Here is a 7,438-nt window from a genome sequence, read left to right as displayed (position 1 = left end):
GCACAGCTTTTGTGACAGTCTCCTGTTAATAAGGTTGGGTGCATTAATTTGCTGGAGCAGCTCACAGAACTCAGGGCAATACTCAGGGCAATACAGAACTCAGGACATCACAAAGGATGCAGATGAAGAGATGCCTACTGCCAGGTGTGGGAGAAGGGGCACGGAGCTCCCATGCCCTCCCTGGGTGTGGCACCCTCTGGGAACCTCCACGTGGTCAGCTACCAGGAAGCGCTCCAAACCAGTCCTCTGGGGCTTTTGTGGACAAACATGTGCAAATGTGATTAGCCTCTAGGGTATGGGGCAGGACCCTCTCTGGAATGAGGGTCTTATCACCGGCAGTCAGAAAGGTGGAGAAGATCAGAGTCGGGGCAGGTGAAGGAGGACAGGAGGTCAGAGAGACTCTGTCTCCTGAGGCTGCACCTGAGCTTAACGTACCCAACGTTATGCAAGACTGTCACAAAAGCTGTGGGAATTATGAGTCAGGAACCGTGAAGTGAATATATATATAAAAACTATTATATATATGTATATAAAATATTACAACCAGAAAGTAAATAAATACTTCAAGAACGACAGGGACCTCTCAAAAGGACATAGGAGACACTTGGAGAGCTACCACTGGCCAAATCTGGGATAGTTTATGTATCAAAATAATGATAGTAATGGATTACAATTAATGGAATAAAATAAGAATCTATATGTTCATATTGTTATTAATCTGATATAAAAATAAAGGAAAACTACATGGGAAAGAAGGGCTAGCTGCTTAGACAGCGGTTAGGAAAGCAGTACTAGTAGTGTGAGCTTGTTTGGGACAGAGGGGCATTACGTCTGTAACTTATTCTCAAGTGACACAGAAAAATATGCAGAGAGACAGTGACAAAGCAAATAGGTCAAAGCTTAAACAATAGGTACAAACAATATGTGGGAGACCCTTGTAGTATCATTGCAGATTTCTCTAAATTTGAAATTACATCAAAGTAACAAATAAACAAAAGAACAAGGATGGGAAGAGGGGGAGAAGGTGTGGCTTCAGAGCAGGGGGGAGGGGAGAAGTAGAAAGGAGAAAAGCATAAAACACACACATTAAAGGCACAGAGGAAAGGTTTGTGAAGACAAGTTTTCTCAATAAAATGCTCTAAGAAAAAGAATAGAAGAAAGTGTCTTTCCTTTTTGGCAATGGGGAAAATCCAACCTTTTTTTACCCTTATAGAACCATTACCTGATCCAGAGTTACATGAGAGGACAGTTTTGACTACCTGGGTGACAGAGGCTGATGTGGCATGTGAGAGTCCTTTTCCTACACTCATGTATCCAGTGTAAAAGGTGAGTAGATAGATTCCCCGTGATTAGCTTCTGGTACTGGAAATGCCTTGCTGGGAGTTAAAAATGCAAAATGGAAAATATGTACTAATATGCATAAGAGTTTGCTAGAGAATAAATTTCTCTCTTTAAGGAGGTGTAATTTTTATTTATTTTTTTTCTATTTATTTGTTTTAGCGAATTATGGGGGTACAAGTGTTGAGGTTATGTATATTGCCCATGCCCCCCTCCCCCCTCGAGTCAGAGCTTCAAGCATGTCCATCCCCCAAACATTGCGCACATCTTACTCATTGGGTTTATATATACCCATCCCCTCCTCCCCCTTAAGGAGGTGTATTTTTTTAAAATTCTAACAAAAAGTGCAAATGGCACCATTGCTTCAGAATATACCGAGAGAATTGTAGATGTCCTCAGTGTGCAGGAGAAGCAGAAATATCACCAGATTGCTGACCTCAAAACCTGAGCCAGAGAAGGAAGTAACATTGATCCCATCGCTCCTATGCACCCAGAAGTTTGCTATGGACTTTCCGTATATTTCCTCACTGAATCCATTCAGCAGCATCCGAGAGGCAGTTAAGACCTACACTTAACAGACAAGGAAACTGAGCTTCCTGCTAGTTAGGAAAGAAAGTCAACTTCAAAACCTGCTGAGCGGCACAGATCAAACCCAGGTCAATCTGAGTCAAAAGCTCACACTAATATAATTATGTTTGTGATTTTAAGATGCCAAATTGTAAAAGTAAGAAGATATGAATGGTAAAAAGTTTTTCAAACCAGATCTTAAAACCAAGTAACAGCTAAGAACTTTGTTTTGATCACCCTGTGGTAGAGCCTACCAGACTGAAGAAGGAATGTGTCCGCTGAACAGCAGGCGTAGCTCGGAGCCCAAAGACTGGAACCCAGAGAGCAGGGCCCTGATGGGTCTGTCTTGCCTTTGTGAGTCAGGACCCTGAAACGATGGCATTGCAAATAAACTATCTAACACAGAAAAATAAACTAATAAAAAAAGAGAGAGATGTCACAGCACACAACTACCCCTCTGTTTGATTAGCCACTTGTGGCTCAAAGTGTTTTATTTGAGAGTTTGGTTTCACAGCACTTGGAAAGAACTGAGAAGAAGGAAGGAGAGTGACCCTTCGCCCCACACCTGCCAGAACCACATTCCAGGGCAACTGGCAAGCCAGCCGCACAGAGACCAGGAGAAAGGGACGACAGGCCCTGCTGCTTCAGCGCTGCCCTTTGCTCTCGCTGGCGGCAGTCGCTGCTTTCTTTGCCGTCATCCCAACCAAAGCCCCGAACCCCGAACCCCGCCCTCGATGCAGCGCTGCTTCTTTCCTCCCTTCAGGTGCTCCCTCAGGGAAGGTAAAATAAACTTTTTACTTCTTTCTAACCTAGTCTGTGTGCGAGAATTCTTGTCTAAGAACAGGTAGCTCATCATGCACACGGAGGCCGGCACGAGGCTGCCTTAGCCCCAGTGTCTTCCCAACGAGCCACCTCTGGTTCCTACTAGGACTTCGGGACTGGGACCGGGCCCCAGTGGGCCACAGGAGTAAACGCACTTTGCGTCAAATCACTGTCACATCCAAACTGAGTTACTTACTCTTTCAACAACATTTAATTGAGCCCTCAGGAATGAGGGAACTGAAGTTGTTGGACTTGCCCAGAGTTCCCAGCGGCAAGCAGGATCCCAGTGAACGTCCGTCAGCCACGGCGCTCACGGCTGCTTCCCGTGAACGGACCCACGAGGGAAATCTGAGCTCACAGGACCAGCGATGAGTGCGTTTCTCATGCTGTACTTATCAGAAAGTGGTTTTCCTACTTAAAAAAAAATATTGTAGTAAAATACACATCACATAAAATTTGCCATTATAACCATTTTTAAGTGTGTAGTTCTGTGGCATCAAGTACATTCACAATGTTGTGCCATCACCACCACCATCCATCCGCAGAACTTTTTCATCATAAATGGAAACTCTGAATCCACTGAACACTAACTCCTTGTGTTAGTCCATTTTGCATTGCTATAAAGGAAATACCTGAGACGGGGTGATTTAGAAAGAACAGAGGTTTATTTGGCTCATGGTCCTACACACTACACAAACATGGTGCCAGCCTCTTCTGGGGAGGGGTTCAGGGAGCTTCCAGTTGTGGCAGAAGGTGAAGGGGACAGGTGTGTCACATGGAGAGACAGGGAGCAAAAGAGAGAGGGAGGAGGTGGCGCCAGGCTCTTTTAAACAACCAGCTCTTGTGTGAACTAATAAAGCAAGAACTCACTCGTTGTCATGGGGGGTCACCAAGCCATTCCTGAGGGATCTGCTGCCATGACCAAATACCTCCCACCAGGCCCCACCTGCAATACTGGGGATGGAATTTCAACATGAGACTTGGAGGGGACATGTATCCAGACTGTGTCATTCCTCATTCCCCTTCCTGCCAGGCCCTGGTAACCACCACTCTTTCTGTCCCTGTGAATTTGACTATTCTAGGAAACTTAAATAAGCGGGATCATACAGTATGTGTCCTCTGTGACTGGCTTATTTCATTCAGCCTAACATCTTCAAGTTTCCTCTACATTGTAACATGTGGCAGAAATTCTTCCTTTTATGACTGAATAATATTCTGACAAAGGTATATACCATATTTTGTTTATCCATTTGCTCCCAGATGGAGACGCGACTTGCTTCTACCTTTTGGCTATTGTGAATAGTGCTGCTATGAACATGGGTGAAAGTAATATTTGTAACCTGCTAATTACACTAAGGCAGGTGAGAGCCAATGAGCGTCCCACATTTCAGCTGGTGATATCACAGTAAGAGAAACACCTGATGGCCAAAGACGACATTTCAGATTGCAAGTCTTTGGGTGGTTTCAGTCTTCTCCATGGCTTCCTTTAATGTCTCCACCCTTCCTCATCTTACAGCCTCCTGCACACACCCCGATGACTGTCAGCTCCAGGTCTTGGCGACCCTCACAGCTTCTACCTGGACTGGTTCCTTAGGAACCGGCATTTCTGAAACCAAGGAAGCCCTCAGCTCCAGAGCGGCCCCAGATGGCTGTGGGCAGCTGGTGGTGGAAGTGCCCCGGACCTCTGAGTCACAGCTGAGCAACGACGCCCAGAGCTCCTGTGGCATCTGTCCCTGCCGAGCTCTGGACACTCAGCTACGGCCAGTTTACTGCAACTAACTAATGACATCTGGTGACTAGGAACAACCGGAGCCCACAGTGGGATGCTAAGCAAAGGTGGTGTTTATGTGGGGGAAAGCCCAGCCGCTGCCTGAGAGGAAACGCTCCTGGGCAGCCGTGCCGGCTCCCACCTTTCCCATCCTGCTCCCCGAGGCCCAGGCCCAGAGCCTGGGCAAGAGACCTCCAGACACAAGAACAGTTCCGACGCAACCGGCTTGGAAAACTTTCCCCAAATGTACTGATGGGAGGTAAAAAACCTCATATCTGCAGTGGCTGTGGGGAAATACATGTCCTGGAGCCACCGCACCAGGTTAAGAGCAGAGATGAGTCAGCTAACGGGAACCACGTGGCATTGAAGGACTAGATTACAACGCGCTCGCCAATCATGCTTTGCATGAAGAAAATGTACACTTTATTCCTATCGCCTTCATAAATATTTCTAACACTTTTGACATTAAATAAAATCTACAAGTGATGAGTGGAGTATGCTATTCAGTTAGTTCTAATATTTTTTTGAAGATAAATTTCATGCCCCTGTGAATGGCTGCCAATATATTAATTTTAGGTTGTGAACTTCAGTCATAAAAATATAATAAAAATTTTTATTTTCCAGGTTTCTTTTTATGATCAATTTGGCATTATAGAAGACCCACTGGGATATTTTATTTGTGGATGTATTACATATTCTTAAAATGTTTGGGTCCTCAATCATTTTCAGGCTCAATAACTTTTTTAAAAGCATCAAGAAAAGAAATACAAAGGTGATGAAGGAAAATCATCAAGGCGTCAGCCCGAAAGCTCCCACAGAAAACCGCCAGCTGGACCTTAGACGTGGTCGATAATGTGAATTAACCCAGGGGGAGGGGTGGAGAGACACTCCCAGGCCTGAGGACCAGATACTGTCCACTGTGAAGAGAGCTCACGGGATAGCCCAGGGGAGCTGTCCCATGAACGCCAGCCTTCTCTGAGATCAGGATATGAAAGGTTTATGGGTTTAAAGATAAAAATGAGAAACTGAACAGACAATGTTTTGTTGTTGTTTTCAAATGGGATAAGCTCTGAAGATGAGCATATTGCCTAAAGAGATTTTTTATTTCATGGCAGAAACATTTGTTCCCAAATGTGTTTTGTTTTGTTTTTCTGTAGACCCAGCTAATATCGTGATTAAATTGTAATTTTTTTTTTTTGAGACAGAGTCTCACTCTGTCACCCCAAGTACAGTGCAGTGCATCATCATCATCATAGCTCACTGCAACCTCCAACTGCTAGGCTCAAGCAATCCTCCTGTCTTAGTCTCCCAAGTAGCTGGGACTACAGGCACGTGCCATTATGCCTGGCTAATTTTTCTGTTTTTAGTTGAGACAGGGTTTCGCTTTTGCTCAGGCTGATCTTGAACTCCTGAGCTCAAGTAATCCTCCCTCCTGGGCCTCCCAAAGTGCTAGGATTACAGGCATGAGCCACTATGCCCAGCCTAAATTGTCATTTTTCTTTTAAACAGGCAAAACAATAATAATAGCAGATTACCGTTTGGTTATAGTATGCTTTCAAGTGAGAGATGCTCTCTTGTCATCAGGTACATGTCACAACCCCATATCACGATGATCTTTTTCCTAATTAAATTACCTCTTTGAAACACTTCTGTCAAAGATTTTGTTAAACCATTATTGTTGGAGTTGAAACCATGTTTTGGGAAGAAAGAAGGAAGGGAGGGAGGGAAGAAGGAAGGTCCCTAACTACAAGCTTCAGAACTTTTCCCGCAGTGTTTATTAAGGCTCACTTTGTGACCAGCCAGTTTCCCTGGTAGTTTGTCTTTTAATCTCTAAATAAACAAATGGGATTTAACTGAGCAATGCTTAACACTATTGGGCTCAAGGACGATAAGATCTAGGATCTCATGGCAATTTAGAGATGATGACCAGGAGGCAACTGGGTGCTGGACATGGCTATTCTTGGTCACAGAGCCACTGCCTGGGTCCTCGAAGATGCCAACAGCTGAGGGCTCTCTGTCCTTGGGCAGTTTCTAGGCTGCCCAGCCCACATCGCCGGCCAGGACCGCGAGCACCATGAGAAGGGCGATGAGAGAGGGAAGTTGTGAGTCTTTCTGGAGTAGGACACAGACGTGTCGGGCCCAGGACTAACGCCCGTGTCCTCAGGAGCTGTGGGGTCAGTGTGCACAGAGCCGGCGGCCACAGGGGCTGTGACTCGAGCCGTGTGCAGGGCCCCGCACCACCTCCAGGCTGGTGGCATAGCTCCTGGGCTCCGAGAACCCCTGGGATTGGTGTCATTACCTGACAAACTCACGCCACACCTTCATGTATCATTTGCTCATTCAGCAAGTGTTTACGGAGCGTCTGCTAGGCAGTTAATTAAACAAAGTACCTCCCCATGTGGAATCTTCACTAAGGAATGCATTATTCTATTTTTGAAGTTATTATGATACCACTAAGATTGTTGCTGAGATGTCCTATCTCTACAATGCTGGTGTGAATTGCGTATCTGAGTGAGGCGCGCTTGTGCCACACAAGTTAAGCAGGGGCACAGGAGCTCCAGCTCCCCTCGTAAGTAGGGCCGAGCCTCAGAGACAGCGGCTTTTCTCCCAACCACCTTAGCCCCATTTCCTGTCTACACTGGAGAGAGGGGCAGGGAGGCCCACGGGCTCCCCTCTGGTTTGATGGCAGTGGCTGCACGTCCAGGCCCTGTGGTCCAGTGTGTCTTGGACACCCCAGGACTAGTGACCCTAGAGGGCCATTCAGGTGCTGTCCTCCGTGATTCTAGGGCAAACGTGTCACACATCAGGCACAAGCCCCACATGTGAAGAGTCGGCATAGAATTCATGAGAATTCAAAACACGATTATCAGCCCAGTACGCACACCAGCCACGGAAGTTCACCGATTCTTTCTGTTTACGAGGCAGCCTCTGAGCAACGCTCCC

Source organism: Microcebus murinus, chromosome 12, assembly GCF_040939455.1.
Source record: "Microcebus murinus isolate Inina chromosome 12, M.murinus_Inina_mat1.0, whole genome shotgun sequence".
Classification (NCBI taxonomy): Eukaryota; Metazoa; Chordata; class Mammalia; order Primates; family Cheirogaleidae; genus Microcebus; species Microcebus murinus.
This window is presented reverse-complemented; position numbering follows the sequence as displayed.